At 40.7% G+C, this 26,894-nt stretch overlaps 1 protein-coding gene across 7 annotated transcripts in view; it reads right to left on the reverse strand.

Annotated features, from left to right (window-relative positions):
- ELMO1 (engulfment and cell motility 1) overlaps positions 1-26,894 on the reverse strand; it is a 596,918-nt gene that overhangs the window by 518,662 nt on the left and 51,362 nt on the right. For 3 of the 7 annotated variants that reach the window (XM_082632561.1, XM_082632562.1, XM_082632558.1), the window contains one exon: positions 17,503-17,624. The exons of 3 other annotated variants lie outside the window; for them this stretch is intronic. The gene's annotated coding sequence lies outside the window, so the exon portion shown is untranslated. Of the gene's footprint in view, positions 1-17,502; positions 17,625-25,485; positions 25,512-26,894 lie in introns of those variants that run through there. One more of the 7 variants, XM_082632564.1, reaches the window with a different exon arrangement.

Consider the following 26,894-nt stretch of genomic DNA (forward strand, 5'->3'; position numbering starts at 1 on the left):
CAAATGGCGAAGTCCTCCTCCTTTAGGACAGAGGACAACATCTCTGTACAACATGTGCATTTGGTAAAATTTTCAAGGCAAAAATCCTAAGAATTTTATGAAGCACTTAGGAAGAGACTAATAACCTTGTCTCACTTTCGTCCAAAAGTCTGACTCTTAGAATTGAAACATTCACCATCATCTAACCCAGGGTGCTTCCACCCTTAATTTTAGCTGTAGAGGCCTTATCCAAAGGAAACCCTCCAGGAGCCCTAACCTGTGAGGAAGCTGTAAGTTTGCTTATCCAGGAAGAAATGGGAGGCCAGAGCCTGGCTCACTGTCCCCCGCTCCCACTCACTCCCCCTGCAGTGACCACTAAGCTCATCCTCAGAAAGTTTGGTCTCATGGAAGCACAGTTTGAAAGTGACTGATATCACATATCACAGATGAGTGAGGATGCTGAGGCCAAAAAAAGTGACAAGTAGCTCATGCAATAGTCCCCAAGATAGATGAGTGAGGCCTGGTCAAACATTCAAGGGGCTCAGAAAAGCCACTTCCTGGCCTCTGTGCAGCTAGAGTGACTAAATGAACCATCTGAAGCCAAAAAGACATCAGAGGATATCTGCTTAAGGTCACTTTTCTAATATAAGAGACAAAGGGACAGGAGAGCTGCTGGTGTTTCCCCTTCCTCTTTCTTCCTGTTAAGGGTGTGAGGGCAGTGCCTGGTGCTACAGCAGCCATCTTGAGACTATAAGTGTGAACAAAAGACAAAAGGCCACATACTTAGTATGGGAGAGCAGAAGAAAAGATCTTGGGTCCTTGATGATTTCCTTGAGCTACTTAATGAATCTGAAGCCACCTGGCCCTGACTTTTGGTTAAGTAAACAATAAATGTCTTTACAGTAAGAGACTGTTGGTCAGGTCTCCACCTACCACATTCTACCTAATACAAAACACTTCTCTAGGTATTTTGGAATCCGTGTGCTACAATTTAAGTAGCACCTGCATTTTCCCACAAATTATTTCTATGTTCTGCTCCCAAACGAAAGTCATGTGGAAAGTTCAAAAGCAAGGAGGAAAGATACAGCCAACTTGGAAGACAGTTGCCTCTTACAAAGCCAAACATTTAGTCTATATACCATACAACCCAGCAACCGTGCTGGAGCTATCAAGGCATAAAATAATATGGTGAATCTTAAATGTATATTTCTAAGTGAAGAAAGCCAGTGTGAAAAGGCTACAGGCAGTTTAATGCTAACTACATGACATTCTGGAAAAGGCAAAACTATAGACACAGTAAAAAGATCAGAAGATGTGTGTGTGCCAGGGGTTTGAAGGCTGCGGGTGCAGGTGGAAGGGACGGAGAAGGGAAAGAGTGATGAACAGGTGGAGCACAGGGGATTCTTAGGGCATTGAAACTACTTTGTATGATACTATAATGGTGGCTACATGACACATGCACTTGTCAAAACCCACAGAATGTACAACACAAGGAGTGAACCTTAATGTAAACTGTGGATGTTAATGGATATTCATGCATCAGTATTGGTTCATTAATTTTAAAAAATGTACCACACTCATGCAAGATGTTTCTAGCAGGGAAAACTGTGCAGAAAGGGGATTGTATATTGGAACTCTGCACTATCTGCTCAATTTTTCTGTAAAATCTAAAACTGTTCCAAAAAAATAAAGTCTATTCATAGAAAAAAAGAAAAAGGAAAGAGGGGACTGGGGGAGGGGAAGAATCCCTAAAATTATCATAGTTTTCTTCTCACATCAGTTCAGAAACGTACCCAATTTAAGGAGCGCGTGGGAAGGTTTGAATCAGCATCTTCCGTCCTCACCTTTCAACAAACGACCTCTCCCCCTCCCACCAAGACCCAACCCTGAATTTGACCTTGGGCGGTTCCTCCCCTTCACCTTCACTTCACTCCAAGGAATGCACTTTACTGCCGCTCCCTCAGCTTTCCAGGGCATCCCTAGGCTTCCCACTTATTTTTACTCTGATAATGACATCTCCAGAAAAAAAGGCATGGTTCAGACGCTTCATTGCATTAATGGAAGTAACAACCTAGTAAGTAATAAGTAAATTCCCCGGGTCCTTCAGGTTGTTTCCATAAGGGCTCTCTTATACCCAAACATTGTCCAACGACTCCTCATCTGTAGGGCCCAGAATTCCAATCAGTGTTGAGATCTAGCTTCTCTGCAGAAATGTAGCAAAGATTCTGAATTCAGCATGAAAAGAAGGAGGTCTCACACTCCAGTCCCAAAAGTTTCCTGGATCTTTTTTTCATAGTTTTCTATGGACTCTGAAAGGCTAACTTAAAAGTTTAGTACTAAATAGACTAAGGTTGTAGCTAGATAACTGTTACTATCAAGTACTATTTTCATCAGAAAAAACAAAATATCTAGTAAAAAAAAAAAAGTCAGCCATTACTTGGCTCAGATTTCTTCCCCTCTTTTTTCCCCCCTTTTCATCTTTACTGAATAAAATGCAAATGGATGCACGATCAGGAGTCCTCACTAAAAGTGTGGATGCTATGAAATTGGCCAGGGAGAAGGCATTTGCTGAGCACATACTCCCTGGAGAGAAGTCACTGTGGCCAGATCACTGAAGCCTTGGTAATGGGGGCCACCAGCTGGGGGGCTGAAATGCTTGTGTTACACAGCATAACTTGGGGTGGTAATAGGATTTTATCCAAATGAATCATTCCCATAAGCAGGGCATGGGTGTTTTTAATACATCCAGACCAAATAACAAGAATGAATAATCACTAACAATTCTTCCCAAAAGGTCAGGCTTTCTCACAATTCCCTGCCTTTGCACATACTGTTCCCTCTGCCTGAACACCCTCCCCTCCCAGCCCATCCCAAGACTCAGCCCTGCCCACACTCCAATCCTTGTCACCCTCACACATTATTCAGGATACAGCAGGAATGCTCCTCCTTTGAGGAAACTTGCAAGTTCCCCAAAGTGGTTATTCAGTTCTTCCTTTCTGTCCCCTATTGCCTGTACCTGGCTCCTTTCTCAGTGACTATCTGTTTGCACATCTTTATCTCCACTTGACAGAGGGCTCCAAAGACAGGGTCTTCCTCTTAGTCCTCTTTCTAGCTCCAGCAACGTGACTGTATGCTGCCCACAATAGGTCATCAACAGATGCCTACTCAAAACACAAATCACAGAAGAACTGAACACACAAATGGGCTTTAGCGCATCCTGCATGCAGTGGCTTGAAAAAGCCTCTAAACAGAGTCTCTTTCAGCAAGAACTATTTTTCAGCTTGACAAAATATTAACATGTGTTACGTGCACCATTTAGCATAAAAATAAGCTCACAGAGTTTAACTCTGGGGAAAGCTGGCTTATCTGCAGTTATTTTCCCAAATCACAAATAAAACAAATATATTTCCATGTTGTTTTGACTGACACAAATACCTGTGATGAAATGGATTACATAGAACTGCAATGCTAGCCTTGTAGGTCACATGTTCCTTCATTTCCCATCTGAGGCAAGCACATAGTAATTAAACTTGCCTGTGCGTGGGGCACTGAAATCACGTTGGACATGCTTACTGGTACTCGGGATGCTGTGTTCATTACTGGGAATGAGGTTTTCAGGAAAATAGGCTTATTAGAGTCGGACCAGTTATAACACAGACAGGCAGGACCTCTTCCAGTCTGGAGGCCTTACAGAGGAGACCACGTGTCCCTCAGGGGACAGTGCCCAGACTGCTCTGCCACGGAGGGTCAACTCTGCTGGTCTCAACAGCTGGCATCTAGGAGTCTGGACTCAAGAGGGCTGACCCCAGGAGCGTGGATCAAAATTCACTGGGGAATCCTTCCAAATAAGGAAAATAGCGACACTTCCTTCCATTCTTAGTAATTCCCAGGTCCGCTGAGGCTGCAGGCACAATCAGGAAATTAAACTTAAGATGCAGAGGAGATGAGAAAAAAAAAAGCCTTAGATGCTCCTAGGATCTTATCTTTTGCTCATTACATCTTAGGGTTCATTCCATCATTCATGTATACACCTGTGTGTCCTCCTTGGTTTAGGTCCTGTGCCTAACATAATAAGTTCAGTAAAGAGCCATCTTCTTGGGGTGGCTGGTGAAAAACAATATTGCAAGGAGGAACTCTGTACTATCAAAATCTTTCATGTTTTTCTCTATACATTTCCTGCCTTCCTTGCAAATGTGAAAGGTTTCATTTGATTTGCTACTGAATTCAATAGGACAAAACAATGAGGGACATGAAACAATGAGGCAGAAAAATATTATTGGTGAAGAAAAGTAAAGGTGAGAAAGAATTAAGAAAATATTCTTAGTCTCATTTTTTTCATCTTTAAAATATAAGTATTGACTAGAAGACTACAAAGTTCCTTCCAGGTTTAAAACTTTATGACTCACTAGTAATCAGGAAAATGTGAATTAAAACAGCAATAAGATATCATGTTCACCTTTCAGATGAACAAAGATTAAACAATTCTACAACATCAAGTGTCAGAATGTGGTGTAAATAGGATTGCATATACTGCCAACTGGGAGTATAAATTAATATAACTTGTTTGGAGAACAATTTGGTCATTTATAGTAAAGTTGAATAAATTCTAGGGGGCTTTTATTCAATATCTAGGATGATCACATACATGCTCTGGGTGACATGGATAAAAATAATCACTGAGGAATAATTTTTTATGGCAAAATTAGAAACAACTTACATGCCCATCAATAAATAGATAAATAAAATGTGATATGGTCTAAAGGTGACCCAATATACGGCAAATAATAAAAATAAACTATTTATATACATGGCTGAATCTCAAAAACATTAACAAATGGACAAAAGCAAGATGCAGAACAATATACACACTACACCATTATGTCAACTGGGAAATAATACTATATATTTTTCAAGAATATATGTGTTTGTTTATACATATATATATAATATATGTATATATATATATAATATAAAACCAGTGGTTCTCAAACAGGAGTAGCTCCTCCTCCCCTGGGGACATTCGGCAACATCTGGAAACTTTTTTCTTTGACATAACTTGGGCAGGGAGTGCTACTGTGGTGGGTACTGGCCAAATATTCTGGTAACTTCCTACAATGCAATGAACAGCCGCACAACAGAAAAACTTATCTGGCCTAAAATGTCAGTAGCACTGAGGTTGAGAAACTCTGCTCTAGAACGATGGAATGCAGTTGTTTTTACAAATTAATTATTTAACTAATAATCCCCCAGCACAAATTTAACTTTCCCACCATATATAGACCTCTTAAGTGGCCACTGGCTGGAATCTGAGGGCAGTAAACTCCAAGACACAAAATGCTGTGCTTCCTTTTCCTTAAAAGAAAAAAAAAAGTTTAAATAAAAATCACCAGTGATTTCTGAAGTACACTTTTCTCTCCTTTGAAATGAGAGATTAAAATGTTCCCAACAGGGCCTCCCTGGTGGCGCAGTGGTTGAGAGTCCGCCTGCCAATGCAGGGGATACGGGTTCGTGCCCCGGTCCGGGAGGATCCCATATGCCGCGGAGCGGCTGGGCCCGTGAGCCATGGCCGCTGAGCCTGCGCATCCGGAGCCTGTGCTCCGCAACGGGAGAGGCCACAACAGTGAGAGGCCCGCATACCGCAAAAAAAAAAAAAAAAAAAAAAAAATGTTCCCAACACCCTCAATAAATATCTTTCCTGGGCTCCAGCACTATTGTTGAACACCATTCACCAGGCCTGAAACAGGCTCACGCTCACAAGGACTCCTTCCTCCTCCCACCTTGTGTTGTCTCTCTCATGAGTCTTCCACTTCCTCACAGTGCTATCATTTGCTGGTTAGGAAATACCCATTGGTATTTCACCTGAAAAATTATTTGTAAATTATGTTTCAGGAAATTGAATCATGTTTTCAGTGAACTAAAGTAGGTCATTACTTAAAGGAACTTGCTAATAAAATTTTTGCAACATTATAATAATATACACATATATAATATATAATAAAAATAATAATGCAAGCCTACTTTTATCTGCTGCATAAGGACTCATGACTATACTTCAGGATCTGCAGCAACAAGCCTGTCCCAAGTGCCTGAAGTGTTCCCATTTTATTCAAATTCACTAAACTGCAACTGTTTGTGTTACCCATTCAAAACCTTGCAGTGCACTCTGCAAAATTTCTTTATACTCAACTTCTAAGAAGAAAAGATTCCTGTTCCAAAAAATACATGAAGATACACGTGCTCATTTTAACTAACCTGGGACTAGAGCCATAAATATCAAAGTCAAAAGGAAGATCAATCAATCAATAACCTTCAAACTATACTGATGCAGAGACAAAACTGCATCAATAACTCCAGGGCTAATTTTTAAAAACATATGTCTGACCAGTGGTCAATAGAGATTGGGGCAAGGCAGGGTTTGGGGGAGCATGCAACTACAAAGGCAGAGCTGTAGGGAGTGTCTGTGGTGATGGATCAGTTCTCTATCTTGATTGTGGCCGTGGTTACATGAATCTACACATGCAATAAAATTTCATAAAACTGGATACACACACAAAAATAGAATGAGTGCATGCAGAAACTGGTGAAATTCTAGTAACGCCTATAGTCTGGTCATTGTATTGTGAAGTCTCAACTTCCTGGTTTTGATAATGTTCTCGTTAAGTAAGATGTTACCATTGGGGGAAGCTGAATTAAGGAACCTCGCCATACTATTTTTCTGCAATTTCTTGTGAGTCTATACTTAGTTCAAAATAAAACTTTAAAAAATAAAAATAAAAACATGTCGCATATGAAAAAATTATCAGCATTGTGTTTCATTAGGAAATTACAAATTCAAACAACAAGATAGCACAATATACCTATAAGAATGGCTAAAATCCAAAACACTGACAACTCTACATGCTGGTGAGGATGTGGACTCATAGGAAGTCTCTCACTCATTGCTGGTCGGAATACAAAATGGGAGAGCCACTTTGGAAGACAGTTTGGCAGTTTCTTACAAAACTAAACATATTCCCACCATAGGATCTAACAATCGCACTCCATGGTATTTACCCAAATAAACTGAAAACATGTCCACACAAAAACTTGCACACAAAAGTTTATAGCAGCCTTATTAATTGCCAAAACCCCCAAACAACTATGACATCCCTTCAGTATGAGAGTGGATAAACTGCTGTCCCTCCACACAATGGAATAGTATTCAGCCTTAAAAAGAAATGAGCTAGCAAGCCACAAACAAACAAACAAAAAACATGGATTACTTTTATAGGCATATTTCTAGGCAAAGAAAGCCAGTCTGAAAAGGCTATATACTGTTGATCCCAACTGTATGATGGCCTGGAAAAGGCAAAACTATAGAGACAATAAAAAGATCAATAGCTGTCAGTCAGGGGCGGGGAGGAAAGAAGGGAGGAATGAACAGGTGAATCACAGGGGATTTTCAGGACAATAAAACCTATCCTGTACGATACTGGAATAATGGATACCTACATTATACATTTGTCAAAATGCATACAGCTACACAAAACAAAGAGTGACTCCTAACATAAACTCTGCACTCTGGTTAGTAATAATATATTGTTATTGGTCCATCAGTTGTAACAAATGTACCATAATAATGCAAGATGTTAATAATAGTGGACATGGTACAGGGAGAGAGGGGATGAGAACTTTCTCTACTTTGTGCCCAATTTGTCTCTAAAACAAAACTGCTCTAAAATATAGCATCTATTAATTTAAAAGATAAGGTAAAAAACTATCTCAAGTCTATTCAAAAGAAAAGCCCACTTTGGTGAAGAATAGTGAATACTACATTGAATACCTATAGCTTCACAGAGTTTATATCTGTACCATAATTGTATCCTCATATTCTTCATATGAAAGAAACAGCCACCATGTAGCAAGGGTTAAATAAAATAATGCTTTTAAAACTGCTCTGAAAGCAATAGAGCCTACAAATAGAGGTATAACTCTAAAACTACTCAGGTTACACAACAGATATGCCTACTGAGGTTGAAACCCCCGTTAGAATCCAGGCAGCCTCGCTACCTGATTACGTGTAACTACCTCAAGATATGTTGGTAAAAAAGATTGCAATGAACACCGACAAGCCTCTACCCCTCTCAAATGCACTTCAAAGAGATTCTGCTATTGGTGGGAGGGGAAAATAATAACAGCAGAGCCATATTTGCACACCCATGTTCACTGCACCATTACTCACAATGGTCGAGAGGTGGAAGCAAACTAAATGTCCACTGATGGATAAAGGGGTAAACAAAATGTGGTATATATGTACAATGGAATATTACTCAGCCTTTAAAAAAGAAGGAAATCCTGTCACATACTACAACATGAATGAATCTTGTGGACATGACATTAAGTGAAATAAACCAGTCACAAAAGGACAAATACTGTGTGATTCTACTTACAGGAGGGAGTCAAACTTTTAGAAATAGAAAGTAGAAAGTAGAATGGTGGTTGCCTAGGGCTGGGGGGGGTGGAGGACAGACGATGGGGAGTTGTTGTTCAATAGGTATGAAGTTTTAGTTTTGAAATATGAAAAATTACTAGAGATCAGTTGCACAACAATATTCATAGAGTGAACAGCACTAAACTGTACACTTTAAAATGATTAAAATGATAAATTTTATGTTACTTTTTTTACTACAATAAAAAAAAGAACATTATGAAAGTGTAAACATTGATTACAAGTCTGGTTATGACACTGAAAGCCTGAGTGAAACTCTGATTCAGCAGAGGACAGAGTCCAGCACAAAGTCAGCATCATAAACCCAGGAGAAAAGGACTCTAGGAAGCTGACACAAAACAGATTTTGCAAATGATAGAAAAGGGAATAAAACAAGTTCCCTAAAACCTACTAGATACCAGAAGTTCTTGGGGGGAACTTTAGGTTGTGACCTCACTTTGAATTAATGCTGATTTTCATTAAATATCTTCTCAACTACCAACAATAGTGAAAAGAGCAATCATTAGTGAAGCATTAGTTTTGTGCTGGTTTACACACATCATTTCATTGACTCTTCTAACAGCCTTATATGGCATATGTCCTGGTTATTTATTACTGTGTAACAAACCATCCTAAGACTTAGGGCCTTCAAACAACAACAGTCATTTACTTTGCTCATGAATCTACAATTTGGCAGGATTGGGCAGGCATGGCTGGTCTAGGCTCCACGTAGAGGCAGCCAGGGCAACTCACGTGCGGCATGCTGCAGGATCCACTTTCACGAGGGCTCACTCATATGCTGGAGAGTTGAGCTAGCAGTCGGCTTGGAGCTCAGCCAGGCCTGTGGGCCAGGGGCCTCAATTCCTCCTACTTGGGCCTCTCCATGGGCAGCTTGGGCTTCCTCACAGCATGGTGGCTGGCTTCCAAGAATGAACACCACAGAGCAAGATGGAGATGCATAGCACTTTTATCATCTAGCCTTGCAAGTCATGTAGCAACACTTTTGCTATACTTTGTTGGTCAAGGTGGTCACAACATTCCACTCAAGATCAAAGAGAAGGGACATAAACTCTATCACTAGATGCAAGGACTGTCAAAGTGATATTGTAAAAAGAACATGAGGGATGAGAGATACTGGTTTGAACATGTTCAGAAAATACAATCTGCCACAGTAAATATTACCAATATCATCCCCATTTTGTAGACGGGGAAACTGAGTCTGGGAGAGGAAATTAATTCCACCCTCACACACACTGAAAATCAGACAGCTATTAAGTAATGGAGGCAAGATCCAACCCAGATATATATGACTCCCAGAGTCTGAGCCCTTAATTACCCTTAACTATTCTGCTTCCCACTTCCTCCACAATTCCCACTCTAATTACTTCCCTTCCAAAGGTCTTTACTTTCTTTGCATATGAAGGGTTTATTTCATGTAATTAACATGAAAATAAACTTGAACTTCCCAACTAGAGCAGTTTACTGACAGACACAGCTCTCTAAATGTTTACTAAATTAGATATGTCTTCTTTCCTGTACTAAACTATGAACTCCTTGAAAGAAAGGAAGTTTAGTAAAACCTGACATCTACATGATATTTGGTTCACTTCACTGCATACCACAGGAGGTCCGTAAGTGCTTATCTGAAATGTACCTACTTGTTTAAATGTCTATCTCTCCAACCCTCCACCAGACTGTGAGATACCAAAAGGCAGAGACAAAGGCCTGGATACCTAGAGCACAGTAACCTCCATGCCCCACACCTCACCCCAACACACACACAGCCCTACACAGTGGGCCCACAATAAATGTTATCCTGAACAAATGAATGAATGAATGAATGGCATATAAAGAAAACAGAATGAACAATAATCCAGGTTTATAGTCACTTTCCTCATTCAAACAAGAGAAAACTAACAGAGAAATGAGATCCCATCATTAGTCCTGCTGGCCTAGGCCTAAATGATGGCAACCTGACTTATATTTTGGTGGAGAAAGAAACAGTGGGTTGCGTGTTGAGAGAGAAACAGATAAACCTGCAAAGTGAAGAAGACGTAAGTGGAAGAATTTTCAGCTGCATGACGGAAAGATGCAATTTATAGGCATCTTCTCTGACACTTTTTGACACCCTCCCAACTTGGATGCTGAGGTCAAGTGCAAATACACATGAGGAGAAGAGGAGGAAGGGAATTCATGGTTACAGATGCTACTCCATGCCAGGCACCCTGCTAAGAGCTCAGGCTTCCACTCCCACAAATACATTTTCACATAAAACCTAGAACAGCAGGAACAGGAAGTAGGGACAAAAAGTAGCATGGCATTTTACTGGTTCATAGAAAATCATTTTAAGAAATAATTGTGGAGATACAGCAACTAATTCTACCTTAGCAATATTCTAAATGGGAAATCCCACTGGTATTAATACTGATGGTCAATGGATGAATTCACTGAGCAATCATCACTTTCCACACACACATCTTTGTAAAAAAAAAAAAAAAAAAGTCTCCCTTCTCTCATTTAGCGCCCAGCCTCTGGTCTCTTCTAGGCTTTCTACATCTGCTACAATACTTCTTTATTTTAAAAAGAAATCACTGCAGCAAGCTTTACGTTCTTTATTTTCCAGGAATGAGTGGGTAAAGTGGATCGTAGCAGCAATGAAAGTGGTAGTGGAGAAAAATTAATATCTTCATGCTTTTCATCCTCAGAATTCTTTAAATAAAATTTAATTTTGCTGGCTATTGCCCTTTAAATGTGCTAAATTAGAGAGAGGTAATGTACTCTGCTTTTCCAATTTCTCTATTGTATTAAAGAGTCTCTTTTCCTGCAGTCTACAGAAATGGCTTTTTTTGGGGGGGGGGTGGACTTTAGCAGTATATTATTGTGTTGAGAAAACTACTATTCATATGACTAATAAGCATATTTTTCCTTACCTGGTTCATGAAAATTTCCCCTGTTACTTCTGGTAATTATCAAAACACTCACGCCAAAGCACACACATTCTCCATTTCTCAGAAGTTTGCCTCCCACTGCAGCAGCAATATCGTGATGGTTTGAGGTCACATGGTCATGGATAGCTTTTAGTTTTGATATCACGCGAGAATGGTGGGCCCTGTCTTTCATTGCTGTAACCATCACTTTATGTTTGAGTCCCAAGTGTGTATTTAACTAATATGTGCTCCACAGAGGGGAAAAGTCTGTTCCAACTAAAGTCCCCTCCTCTCTCTCAACCACCTCCCACCATCACCCACAAAACACATTTTGAATAAAACAATACTAACCATCATTCAGTGCCATGGCTCAACCATGTTATTTAAATTACAGAAAATAATTCTTACAATTAGAATACACTTTACAAAGCAATTCTGAATCCCTGAATGGGGAAGAGTTCTTCAAAAGAACAAACTGAATTCTCAAAGAAAATCGAAAAATAATTGGATGGATCCATGGCATGGCTTTCAAACTGAGTGCCATTCTCAGGGTCCAAGGTGTCTGTGGGGCCTTCCTGGGTGCTGATGGGAGGCTGCACCCCTCCTCCACAACCTCAGCCTGAGTCACTTCTGCTTTATCTCTCTTATGTAGTAAGTTTCTGCTACAGGAGAACTTTTGAATAAATTACCAATTTTTATTTTATTTTTATTTTTTATTTTAAATAACTAGATGAAAATACGCTTTTGACATTATTTACACCATAGTTTACCAATCAAAACAGTCTAGCATGCCAACTAAGATGAGTAACACTGTAGTAGAAACAACTAAAGGAAAACCACTGCAATGCAACTATTGTTTTGCTTCTGTCATTTATTTTTTCAAGAACAGTAGTGGTTTTAAAATTCTGTGTGCACATTCTTAGACACTCCTCCCTTTAAAAAATGACTCCTAGTTCTCCCTCCCCTTAGACTGGCCTTTTCTAAAACATAGAATGCTTAGGAAGTGATGCTTTGTGATTTCCAAGACTAGATCATAAAAAGGATACAGCTGCCACTTGACTATCTCTATCTTAAAAGTTCACTCTGGGAGAGGCCAGCTGTCCTGTCAAGAGCACAAGCACCAACTTACCAGCTATGTGAATGAGCCACCTTGGAGCAAATCTTCTAGCCTTAGTCGAACCTTCAGATGACTTGCAGCCCCAGCTGACATGTGTCTATGACCTCAGGCCAGACCCTCAACCAGAACCCCTCAGCCAAGATGCTCCTGGATTCCTGACCCATGGAAACCATAGAAGATAATAAAGACTGTTGGTTTAGCCACTAAGTTTTGGGCTAATTTGTTATACAACAATAAATCACTAGTAAGAGAATTCTTTTTTTTTTTAACTGCTTCACAACATTTAGACTCTAACCAAACTAGAGTATTTATCCTTTTCCTAACTCTTCCTCTGTCTGAAGTCCCCATTCTTCCCCCTTCCTCCACCAACACAGGACTCCTCATCTCCCCAGGGATCTTTCCCTCCGCTCAGCCCCTTAGACTTTTCTCTGTGCCTCCCTCCACATTTGATCCTTTGTATTAGTTATTTGTATGCTTGTCTCATCTCCCTGACCAGGCTGAAAGACCAGGAAGCCTGTACTTCTAAGGAAAGTCTCCCAATCAACTTAGACTCCACACCAAATACCTTGCACAGAGCAGACACTCAGTCCATTTACTGAACAGAAGGAAATACCAGTTGTTACAACGTGGCAAAAAGGGCAACCACCAAATGAACCAAGTCATCTGAAGGCATTTCTCACTTCTCAGAAGAAATCCCCAGGGCCAAAAGTGACTGTCTCCGTGACATGCAAACTTACAGCCCTTAGTTCTCTTTTTCTTGCTGTCTAAAACCCCAGCCTGTCATTGAGTGAAACATCCTTCAGCACTTTTCTGAGAACTGAGGGAAAACCTGCAAGCAGTCATGTGAAAGGGTAAATTAAGAGAACTCAATTTACATCCACTGGGATATTTTAATATCAAAATAATATTAAGTGTAAATAAGAATCATACAGCAAGGAATGGGTAACATGTCATAATGACATTCAATTTGCTAAGAAAATTTTTTTTTTAATTTCCTTGGAAAAAAATTTTCTTAGATGTTAGCAGCCAATACTAATATCTTATCAGGTCTACAGGATTGCTATATGGGAAACTGAAATATGCAGAATGCTACCTCTAAGAATGCTGCTGGAAAATTTTTCTGTGTTTAGAGGTAACTATAGAAATATTAACTGAAAATACCTGAGGCAGGGAAAAAGCCTACACAATACGTGTGGAATATCAATACATACAAGGTGAAGAAGAGAGGAGATTAATATCTTCATTAATCTAAGTTAGGGGTACCAGGTCACTGGCCACAGTGGACATTTGTTGGCTGCCTCTCAAACATCCATGCTCCCATTCACTGTTCCTAAAAAGTATCAGATTTTTGTCCTGCCATTCTTTGGTGATGCACCCTGCTCATTAGCTAGGGGAATTTTCCCCTTGCCCAGCTCCAAAGTTCAACTCTGGCAGACAGAGAAAAACAAAAAGAAACCAAACCCTAAATGACCTAGGGAGTGGCTGAATCAAGCTGTTAATTAATTCTAGATTTCCCTATACTTCTAACCTTTTCACTTACATAAAGTTTTATTGTTTAAACCACTCGGCGCGGGGTCTCCTGTTACTTACAGTCAAAGTCATCCTAACTGCTAGACTGGAAAAATCTAAAACAATGCATCATGGATGCATTATGACAAATCTTATCTGCCAGAACAAATGGACAATCAAGTAATTGTCAGGTACATTCCAAAAACACTTAATACTCCTTTTTTTTTCTTCTTGGAGATGGCAATGCACATAGTATACATATATTAAAGGCCTGGAAAATTTTCTGAAATAAAAAAAAGAAACTTATTTAACTTTTTAGACCAGTTATCTAAGTTGATTTAATAACTTAAAGTAGTTATTTAAGTTGACTTTGCTATTATTTATTACAGAAAACCAAGTAACATCCTATGTTCTGAAACACATACTTTGGGCCATAGTTTTCATCTTGATAACAAGTGAGTCAGTCTCAAGGTTATATGAAGGTGTGAACTTCTTAATTCCATGCTAACATATCTTGCAACCCAGAGCCCTACTGGGGTATCTCCCACTGCTTTCAGCTACTGCCTGTGCAAAGTAGCAGGATGCCAACTTGAACAAAACAAATTAAGCAAAGTGAATCAATCCACTGTCCCGAAATTCATATTACATGAAAACGCAGAGCCCTTCTGAAGCACTGGAAAGTTCTAGATTGCACCTGTAGTTCTCTCCTCAAATGCAAAGATATGCCTGTATCTGCAATATCAAGAGTGTAGGGTTAAGGAGCAGGGGATCCCAAGCCAGAATACCTGGGTTCAAACCCTGGCTCTGCCACTCACAAACATGAAACCTCAGCAGGTTTGCTTCCCCAGGTCTCAGATCCTCATTATAAAATGTGAATTCTAATAGACATTACTCAAAAGTCTAGTATGGATAGAAAAATTAAATAATAAAAATCTATCTAAAGCAGTTAGCACAGTGCCTGGCACATAATAAGTGTGCAATAATGTTCACTGCTGTGTTGTAATAATTAATACTGAAAAATAATTAATACACAAAAAGGTTTATCTTCCCAAAGATACATCAGAGCTTCAAGGGAAAAGAAACATGAATTAGAGTAATAATAACTCTCAGTATGAAGTAAATGGATGCCACTTAAACATTAATCCTTGATTATTTGTTTTGGGAAGAAAAAAAAGGAGTATATTAAAAATAAATAGCACCTCAACAACTCGTCAACAACTCATACACCTCATAGCTACAGCACACCTTCAATACATCTTAGAGCAAAATTCCCAGAACACCAATAGACCCACATACAAATTAAGTTCAAATTATACTCCATAATGAAACTATAACCTTTCTAATGACCAGCATTTCAGATGATCAACACAACTAAATGAGCATGCAGATTTAAGCCTGTATTTTCAGATATGTAACTGACTTGTACCAGAAATAAGTGAACTAACTATAGATAATTCCTTTATTGGACTTCAATCTAAAGCTAAGCTTTATTTAGGCCTTCAACTTGTAGCATCTATTTCCTAAATCAGATGTGCTGCCAACTATAAAACTGATGACACCAACCTCACAAAGATGAATCAGAGAGAAAAATAACAATTTGACTTGCATTCAACTCTCAGGTTTTATCCTGATGGATAATGTAATAGACATATGTATTCTCCAAAGGGATGGACTTCTCTTTAGAATCCTGGGAACCCCGTTTCTATTGAATAATTAAGCCAGCGGAATGTGGTTCAAGTTTCACACCATGACTGTGCTACTTGAAAACCTCACACAACCCCAGGAAGGACCTGGGGCCACCACACACAGGGTCCAGGCATGCAGCAGCATTCACACAGACCACGATATGAACTGTACCCTGGAGGTGAGTGGTGCACAAGCCAGGTGTCATACAGGACCACCCTGAAAGGATAGACACATTTGCTCAGTCCAGCTAGGGGCCAAGATTTTCTAGAACTTGCACAACAGGGTTACTTTGCATTCACTTTAAAGAGCAGCATAGGAGATTTCCATCAAGCAAATACTTGAGCAAAATTAGTGGTGACAACAACCTTGGAAGCAAAATTTGTATGCAGATGAGTCCTGTGCACCACAGCATCGAAAGAGTTAACCTCTGCTTTACCATAGTGTTACTCTGTGTGTGGCTCATTCACTTCCTCAATTTCTCCATGAACTAGCTTGGAAAATCCTAGGACTGGAAGTGACTGGCCTTAAAAGCTCACCCCTACTGAGCACTTTCTATAAGCCAGATAATTTCCCAAGCCTTTTCCCATTTAATTCTCACAGCAATCCTATAAGAAAGGCACTATTATTATCTCCAATTTACAGCCAAGAAAACTGAGACCCAAAGCAGCCTTGCTGGTGGCCACACCAATGAAGCAGGCACCCAGAACTGGACCACAGGCAGCAGTTATGGGCTGAATTGTGTCTTCCCAAAAGCTATATTGAAGTCCTAACCCTCAGTATCCATGAATGTGACCTGACTTGGAAATAGGGTCTTTGCAGATATAATCAAGTTAAGATGAGGTCATTAGGGTGAACTCTAATCCAATATGACTGGCATCCTTTCAAGAAGAGGAAAACATCATGAAAGACAGACACACATGAAAAGAAGATGGCCACAGGGAGACAGAGGTAGAGATGGGAGCTATGCTGCACAAGCCAAGGAATGCCTGGAGCTACTAGAAGCTGGAAAAGCCAAGGAAGGATCCTCCCCTAGAGACTTCCCAGGGAGCAAGACCCCACTGACACCTTGATTTTGCGCTCTTAGCATCCAGAACTGTGAGAGAACAAATTTCTGCTGTTTTAAGTCACCCAGTTGCAATTTGTTAGGGCAGCCCTAGGAATCAAACCCAGCAGTCCAGGCTCTCACCGACTACTCTTTTCCCTGCCCACACTTCCACTTAACCTGACCTGTCTGTTAAAGAAGAGAAGTGAAAACTGCCACTCCACGATACTTTCCCAGACTTGAGACTGTTACAAGTAGAAAGTGCAACATAGTTTGAACTGTCTTGAAGAGTATTTTTAATCAAAATTGAAATAAGAGTATCCTACCCTGCTCCCTAACTTCCAGCCCCTCCAGCAGCCTGCAGTTCTGCTGTCCTCCAAGCAGTTAGCAACTTAAAAACAGATTGTCTTTTCAAAGCACAGTATCTGGTGACCTGGCCCAGATCACCGCAATGAGGTAAGACCCGTGGGAGATTCCAGAACCTGGAACTGGATCTGCCCAGGCCCCAGGAGTGAGCAAGGCCAACAGCAAGGAGAAAGGCAGCTGAGGTAGCTGGAAGGGAGTGAACTGCCCCAGTGGAACTCTGTACCTGCTGAATATCAAGGCAAGGATGCCTTAGAGTCAGCTCAAGTAACTGGGTCAGCATCTGCAGGTCAGATCGGGAATAAGAAACATCAGGCAAGGCCAAATGTGGAGAGGGCCAATCAGAGAACACACAGTATTCCCAGGTACAGGCAGGTAGCCAGAATCAGACTTATAAGGTGGTGTCAGTCACCTGGCTAGGGCAGGAGGCAAACTTCAGCTTCTGCAGTGGAGTACCAGGCAGGAAGGAAGGAGGGACTGGTATGAGCCCAGGGCCCAGCTCTCAGTGGGTTCTTCTAGCAAGGATTCTGGCACCTGGAACAAAGCAGAAGCCAGGTATAGAACACTAGTCAGCCAGGGGAGAAGAGCATGCAGGGTGATCTGATCAGGAGGTATTGGCCCCCCGGTCCTAGAGATCCCTTCAGCAATCCCACCCCCCATCTTCAAGAGCTGGGCCTGCAGGGGAGGGGAGGGTGGGGAGCACAGAGCAGAAAGCAGGCAGGCTCTGACCCAAAGTGGACTTTTCACCTCCATAAAATGCAGAAAGTGTTTTTCTGGTAGAACAAGGCTAAGGTTCCAAGCTCCATTCTAAAACTTCTATAAAGAAATAATCCAAACCAACACTGTTAAAATACTTGTAATTACAAATCTAAATAGAAAACTATATTAATCTAGAAGGGAGTAGTTTTTTTTCCTTTGTTACAGTGCTTGGCGAACAGCAGAATTAATTAGGGGAACATGAGGCAGGAGATGGAGACTTCTGTGACAATGATGTCTGGAAATTTCTACCAATTCAAAGTTTTTAGTGGTTGGGTGGGTTTGTTTTGTTTGATCTGTTTTCCATTAAAAGCATGTTTTCCCTTTGTTGTCCTGTCAGAATTGTTGTGGAGATTAAATGTGATGTGATCGCACTTTGGAAACAATAAAATATAATATTAGGCAAATTTAAGGCTGCAATATCGGATTTATAAGGCAGGATCAGCAGTATCATTATTTAAATAAATAAATACTATTTGCCAGATGCAGAAACTATAAAGATGAGAATAAAGTTTGGTCATTTGTCTATCACCCAGAGATGAGCAATGCTAAGGTTTTCCTAATTTCAGTGTTTTTTTAATTTACTCATGATTTACATAATTCAGATCATACTGTTGCATATCATTCTGTTTTCACTTATTATATGATATGCATTTTTCCTTGAACAAAACATTGTATCATCATTTCTAGTTACTGTAATAGTCCTTTGCATGGAGACACAATTCAAGCATTTACCTGTCATTGGCCAATTAGAAAGCTTTCATTTTCTTACATATGGCTAATGCAGATTGAGCATCTTCAAACATAAATCTGTGCCTAGTGTGATGACAGTAAAAAATAGACAACGTGGATGAAGTTCTTGTTAACTTCTAGGCACTAAGTTAAGCACTTTCAGTGCATTATCCCAGCTAATCTTGATACCAGCACCGAGTTATGTGCTTTGCTATGCCAACTGTATAAATTTGGCAGGGGGTTGGGGGGAGGGCAGAATTTTTAGCTTGGAAAAGCTAAAGAACGTGGAGTAAATGGTGGCTGGGTTCTGAACAGCCTGAATCTGTATCTACACCCATGCCCTCAGCCTCTCACAGGCATGCAAAGGCAAGACCACTGACTTACAGCTGGAGATGTGTCACAGGCTCTCAGCGCGGATAGCCAGCCTACTGGCTTCCCAGAAGGGCTGAAGCAGTTTTCACTCTGAAGGGCAATGAGAGGTAGCTAGCCTGGGACACCCTCACTAGCACTAAGTGCTCCATGGGGGCACCGAGCAAGTTGGGGAAAAACACATTTTATATGCAGACATCTAAGAACAGAGAGACATTTACCGTGGCGCTAAGCAACCTTAATCTTCAGGGCCTCTCACTTGATTGAGTCCTTCCCATCCTCCTTCTAAATAAATATTCACTTGTGTATCTAATTCTGTGTAATTTTCTAACATAAGCCCCAGACTTGCATAAGCTTCAGACCCCACAAAACCCGAATCCACAACTGTCTAGGAAGAACATTTAGGGCTGCGGCAGAGATGATACTACAACTTACGTACACCAATTGCATTGCCCACAAGCACATGGCGTAAGTACATTTCCCGGTTTCCTCTGCATTTGGCCACGCCTGTGATTGAGTTCTGGCTAAAGGAAGGCAGACTATGGGTAGTGTATTGGGTAGATACTGATGCCTAGGGTGACCCCATTGGACTTCAAAGTGATCAAAAATTACATTCTTATTGTGTTGCCATTGATATTTGGGGATCATTGTAACGGCATTCAGCATTAGCTACGGGGACTAAAGCAAAGGCTTCACACCTTGATGGCTCTCCTTGCATACCTGTGTCACCATGATCTTGCTAACTTGGCATCTTTCCTTCTTATTTCTAACAAAGCACGTAAAACTGATTTGCCTCAAGTATGCACACTTACATCTGACAGCCTTAGATTTCATCTCTGGGAACTCCTCTGCCACGTGGTAGGCAAAAGTAAAGCCGAAAGCCATAAGCCACGTCTTCCTTTTAAAAACACACTCTGAGCAGTAGAGACTCAGCTCTTAAGGAGGAGACAGTAAGTGGCAGTTACTTAGTTTCCCCCAAACACTTTAGAGTCCTGAGTTTTCTGCAAAGGAGCACAGATGTTCGTATCTCTGACAACAGCTAGAAGCTCCTTGCCAACACATGAGCCCATTTCAAGAGAAAAACAGACACAAATACCAAATATATGCCAAATTCTCTCTAAATAGCTTTCTCCCCCTATTTCCTTATTTTAGCCAACTTGACTCTTTCTACCGTACCCACCACATATTTTCTGATTTCTTAGGGCACGTACATTTTGCGATTACCAGCCAAGAGGGATCAAGATTGCTTGTACTCTTCAGAAACCTACTCTCTTCTACATCCAGCAACCTCCTCAAGCACCTTATCAAGATAAATATCACAGTTCATTTGGGCCACAGTGCTGTTTCCCCAGAAGCCAGGAATCTTTCCCTGTGAGGACAGTCCTCCAGATTTCAAAGCTAAGCAAACTCAAGGCTGGAAACCCTCTACTATAATCACATCCTCTAAACTGCAGGCCGTTCTGAATCTATCATCTCATTTCAACCCCAGCTTCTTTGGGGTTGAATATGCAGCAAGTGGATGAAGCTGCAAAAGGAAAAGATGGAAAATTAAAGGCTTTTTCAAAATTGGGAGCTGCAATTGATTTTTCTGAATGCTCTTCCAACAGGCAAAGATGAAAGAGCCACGCCTCATAAACAGCAGGAGGAGAGGGCCTGCCAGAAGGGTTAACCACTTGCATCGGCCAAAATTGGTCCCTGCACTTGGGGCTTACAAATGCACTGGGATTTAACCGCAAGGGGTTGGAGCCAGTAAGGATGGGCAGAGGTGCTGCTGACCTGAGTGAGACCAGGGAGCCAATCTATGCTCCCAAAATGCAGACAAGAGGTGCCTCTGTCCCCATACAAATGATAACCCTTAAAGACTGCAGCTCGCAGGGGCTTCCCTGGTGGTGCAGTGGTTAAGAATCCGCCTGCCAATGCAGGGGACACGGGTTCGAGCCCTGGTCTGGGAAGATCCCACATGCCGCGGAGCAACTAAACCCGTGCGCCACAACTACTGCACCTGCGCTCTAGAGCCTGAGAGCCACAACTACTGAGCCCACGTGCCACAACTACTGAAGCCCACACTCCTAGAGCCCGTGCTCCACAACAAGAGAAGCCACCGCAATGAGAAGCCCGTGCTCCGCAACCAAGAGTAGCCCCCGCTCGCCACAACTGGAGAAAGCCTGCACGCAACAATGAAGACACAACACAGCCACAAATAAAAATAAATTAAATTAAGTTAAAAAATAAAAAATAAAGAATAAAATAAAAATGTCCAAAAAAAAAAAAAAGATTGCAGCTCACAAATCCAGTTGCATTGTGCAACTGAGATATTTGTGGCCTAGTCTGGCTGGTTAGCTCTAATGGTTAGACCATCTGGCTAATAAGATTACAGCCAGTCCCAGCATAAGAAAATTAGCTTTCCTCTATTTCAACACAACAGATTCATCCTTATCCCAACTTGAAACAATTTCACAGGCAAGCAAATAATATTTATTGATTACCAATTACATATATAGCATCCAGAGAAATAAATTCAATAAAAAGAGGAGTTTGCATTACTTATCAAAGTCTTTTCCAACCCTGAAAGTCTCATTTCTGTGAGTTTAGAGAAACAATTTACATCTCTCTGGCCAAGAGGTTGGATGTTATTGGCTTAACTCATCAGACTTTTTCCCCCCAAATCTGTGCTTCCTTTTGGCCTAAGGGACCTGGTACAAGTCCCAACACATCAACAGCATTAGTAGAGAGAAGCTCATGTGGTTTTCCTGCCTCTTTTAGAGGATTCAACTGTTGGCAGGAATATACACTTTTAGGGAATTTTGTTTAGTCATGAAGCAATTAGCTTTCATGACTTTAAATGTTTTGATGGATTCTTAAATGCTTAAACAGGTGTACAAATAAACAGATGAAGCAGACAACACCTGCCTTCCTATTTAGGTAAAGGGTTTTAGAATTAGTTAACTGAGTGTAAAAACTCTAAAATGTGTTCCAATAATGATGCACTATATGATTTCTTTAGAAACAAACAAAATTGGACAAGCATGATGCCACACTAAGTTAAGTCACAGGGTCTACAGCACCTCCGGAGGGCATTTCAGAGCTCCTTTCCAGGTGTGGTGGGCACCACTTAGATACTTTCCTATTTATAGTTCCTAATAAAAGCTACAATTTATTGGGCACTCCTCATGTGTCAGGCCTGTTAAGCACTGCATAGCATCCTCTAGAGGTCTGTATTATTATCTACATTTTACAGCTGAAGAAATTGAGATTCAAAAATATCACATAACTTGCTTAAATTCCCATATCTAATAAGTGGAGAATGTGGGATTCAGGCCTGGCTCTTTCAAGCTCCAGGTATCATGCTCTTTGACCTGTACCAATGTCTTCCACATTACAGCTTATTTCCTAAAAATATGAAAGGGAAAAAAGTCCACCATTTCCCTTCAAGTCATTTTTCTATGTAGTCAGGCGTTCCTCTCATCGCCTACAGTAAACTCCTACAGATACGATTAAGCCTGTGTCTCTTTACCTAACCTCTTACAGCTTTGCTTTCACTTCTGAGGCTAAATAAAACTTGCAGCTTCCCATTTTATATTACTTCTAAAACATCTATCTCAATTCTTAACCTTTTTATATAAGTATTTTTTGGCCTTTTTTGCCCAGAAATAAATGTCTGATTATGCTGTGATCCATAAAGCCAGGTAGAATGAAATAAACAATTCCTTCTCAGGGAAATACCCTCTTGGGGAAACCTAGATTTCCCATGAGAAACCTAGAAATGAGTTTGACAGACAGTGTCAGATTCATTTCCGTTTCTCTTCTTTTAAATCATAAGTGCCCTCTACCAGAGAGGTTGCATTTCTAACCATTAAAATACCCCTATCTAAAATTCAGGATACCCTTCTCCTAAATTAAATGCTCTGCTTGAGATGAAGTATTGCTTCCTGAGGGCTATGTGGGTGGATCTGATGGGTGAGGGCCCCTCAGAAGCAGGGAGTCCCCTGTGGAATGCAGAGCAAGGTCCAGCATGGCACTTCCCCCTTTCCCAGGACAACAAAGCAAACTGTAAAGAGCCATGAGCACCAGATCATCATTTCCTCCATAGCAAAATGATCTTCCTCAGTCACAAATCCCTTAGAAAAGGAGATATGCAAGTGGAAAAGCCATTTGTTTGTTGACCTTCTTTATCTTCCACCTGGGCAGCTCAGAACCTCTAGCCCAGTGGACTCATAGACCCCTCATACTGTACCAACATCAGCCATTTTTTGTATGCTTGAAATGTATGATGCAACAGAAGCTATGCATCCTTCCATGAGTCCTCTTCAGTATTCATGAGCAGAGATTTACAAGGCCACAGTGTGCTATATAGTTCAGAAAATCACCAGATGGACACATTGCCCAGTACCCACAGGTAGTTCCTCCAAACAGAAGCTATGAAAGACTAGCCATCTGATAAGATTCTGTGTCCCATCTCTATTGTAACTAAACAAACTATATCCTACTCAGGAATCTGTCCATATTAGCAATTTGGGTAGAGCCTTAGAGATTCTGGCACTGTAGCAACATGGCCAAAAGCCCAGGAATCAACAAACAGATGTGATATGAAAATTCTAGCCAATGAAACAATTTAGCAATGCTGAGAAACCTATAGAGATGATTTTCCAACTTGACTGCTTTCATAAATAATGTCTTCTAAGGACTGCCTAAGGTCAATGGTTTCAGAATTGGCTTTTTAGCAAGGATGACCAGTAGACTCACTTCAATCTAGGGACCTCTGGAACATTTTGTTTTTAATGTACCGAAGAGTAATACACACCAAAATTGATAGCAATTATAGTTACATACACTAGATGTATATCCATTGAATGAATAAACGAATGACACAAACTCTGCCAACAACTAGTTTTGACTTTGGCCAAGTCATGGGCCTCAGATTTCTCACGTGTACAATGAGTTAAAAGGATTAGGTGAGATCACAAATGAGTGCTCCACAGAATATTGGTTCTGCAAAATGTGATAGGTTTTATTTGGAGAAAGAGGGAAACTGTGGTTAACTGAGTTTGAAAACCAACATGTTACAGAAGAAAACAGATCCCTGACTGCAGGCTTCTCAGCATTTAACATGCTAATTCACAGAGAATCTCCCCAAGAAAGTCTTACGAAAGTCACCCACTCCAACAAGGCTACAAAACCCTTAATTCACAAGGGTTTCCAGGCAAGTCTCAGTTGGTGCCTGGTGCCTAGCAGTTCAGCACACTTTTAAGCTCTCAACAAATATTTGCTCTGCAGGTCTTCCAATCTCCTAACAAAAGGATCCCTTCTTCAAGGTCTTCTTTGATGTTAACTATTCTCATTGACCTAAGATCACCTGACATGCAGTCCATCTTTCTCTTTGGTTCTGCCTCTTTCTGGCTCTATGACCTTGGGCAAGCTATTCACCCTCTCTAAACTTTCAGCTTTCTTATCTATAAAATAAGAATATCAATAGTAGTTAACTCAAAGGACTGTAGTGAGAATTAAGTGAGATAATGTGTATAAATCACTTTGCATCACACACAGTAAACACTCAGTAAAGGTTAGCTGTCCTTGTTATTATTCACTAGTGTAACACACTGTTTGGATTTCTGTCCCAAAGTCACCACTAAGCAGACTTTGGCATGTTGGTCCCTATCTAGCCTCATCACTGGCAAAAGGCAGACTTTGGATTATATCAGCATATTCCAAACTCTAGCTCTTCAAAGACTATTTTCCAGCCCTATTTTACTTAATATTTCTCTTAAAATTATTTCACCTTAGTCTCACCCTACGCATGAAAATCTGTGAAATCATATATTTGATGCGCTTGTTACCTTTTTCCAATATGCATTAAAATGAATGAACAATTATTTAAATACCTTTCAAAAGCCAGCATTAATACCTGAATCATCTTCAACACCACACACTGGGAAGCAGTAACTCAGGATCTCCAAGATCCTTTCAGTAAAAGATGAGATATCATCTCTCCTGAAAAATCACAAACAAAGCTTTACAAATGCCAACAACCACCCAGCCCCAGCAAGGAAGCATCATGGTTCAGACCATCGAAGGGATCCTTTTTAGAAACTAGATTCAAATCATTTAACAGCTGGAAATCAGAGATGACAAAGGGCATGGAGTTGCCTGGGACTTTCCAAAGCAAGAATGACCTTCAGAATTCTCTCCCAAGTTCAGATACAGGTACTCTTTTCCTCTGTCAAGCAAATTAACGTGTGTACTTATTTGGAACAAAATGGTTTGCCAAAATGGACAACGATCCTCTAGTTCAATTCACAAGAAAAAAAATGGCATCTCTAGGATGTGCTACATTAGCTGAGAGGTGGGGAGACATTTTTAAGATATGTTTCGGGCTAAGACTTTTTTGAATTCCACAACTGAAACTCACAAAAAGCATATAACAGGCATAACGACACCCAGCCAAGAACAAGAGCACCTGCTCTACCCTCATCCCACCCCCAGAAAAAGCACAAGTTGAAGAACTCTAACACTCAGATGAAATAACCCCCAGTCACCTCACCCCAGGTTGGCAGCAACCAATGCTGAAAATGTGTCACAGCTCCCTCCAATGTAATGTCACCCTCCTTCAGACATCAGCAAAACCAAAGCCACTATGAAATGGAAAAAGACATAAAGAGTATTGTAGACTGTCATAAATAGAAAAGACCAATAGAAAAGGATACTATTCTGTAAACATTTTATGGGCCCCAATGTCCAGCCCTTCCATGAGTAGAAACAAGTATAAGTGGTAGTCTATAATAGCTTTGCTATAATATCTTTACTTTTAACTGCAATCATTCTAAAGCCCTTTTAATAGCTGTCGCTTATTCATTTCCAGGCTGTAGCAAATTATAGTTAGAGGAAATGGCTGCTGACAGCTTCCCTACTTCTGTGAATGGCACGCTCGCTCATTCTTGCAAGGCCTGTGGTCCTCCTTCCTGGCACATCATCCAGGAGCACGAAAGTCCTGCTTAAAAGGAACAATAACGACAACAGTGCCCAGGTTTGCCAGTTAGGGGCCTTGGTTACTCCAGCTCTGTCTCACAAGGCCTCTGTATATTCTTTCTCGTTCTGAAAAGAGGAGAAAAATCAGTTTTCCCCATACATGCTCCACAGGCAGTTCAGCCACATGAAAGATGCATGTTTGGGAAGGGAGGGTGTGTGTGTGTGTGTTTGTGTGTGTGCTGGGCAGTGATTTCACCTGAAAGGGATTAATATTCCAGGTATTACTAATATCATAAACCTCATCCTCTCAGGACACACATCCCAGGGAAAAGAGAACTGGGTCAAAGGCACAAAGCAGTCCACAAAAAAAATAATAATCGTTTTGAATCTAAAATAGTATTTAATAAGAAAACTGAATGATCACTTCTGGCACCTGGAAAGTGGTTCAGCCTGTCCCCAAATATTAAAATTGGATGAATACAAAAATAACTCTTCAGAGGAGCTTTCAGAACTCAGGCTAATGAATCCAGTTATGTTGCTTCTTAACAGCCTTGATTAAATGGGAGCATCCGACTCCGGACGGGGGTGGGGCAGAACCAGTGAACATCAGAGTACACGCTTAGAGTCCTGTCACATCTGTGTCACACAGACGGCAATCAGGAACCAGAACTTTACGATGACATTTCTTTCTTTAACACTGGTTCTTTCTCAAGTCAACACGTAGCCTAAAGATCAAAACAATTAAGTGAGAAGGCACACTGGAGAGACCCCTAGGAAATATTTTTCAGTCTTTATGTTTTCAAAAATTCAAAGGCTCAACAGATGAAAGTACAGCAATGCACAAATTAATTGTTGCTCAGAAGATGAGCTTTTTACTTTTTAATTAATGTTCTGTCCTTAACCCAAAAGCAGAAGTAAAACATACAATGTACAGTGCTTACGCACCTCTATGGCGAAGTGTTACCTTCTTCCCTCGGGCTTTCT

This window comes from Mesoplodon mirus, assembly GCF_964341445.2.
Source record: "Mesoplodon mirus genome assembly, chromosome: 9".
Classification (NCBI taxonomy): Eukaryota; Metazoa; Chordata; class Mammalia; order Artiodactyla; family Ziphiidae; genus Mesoplodon; species Mesoplodon mirus.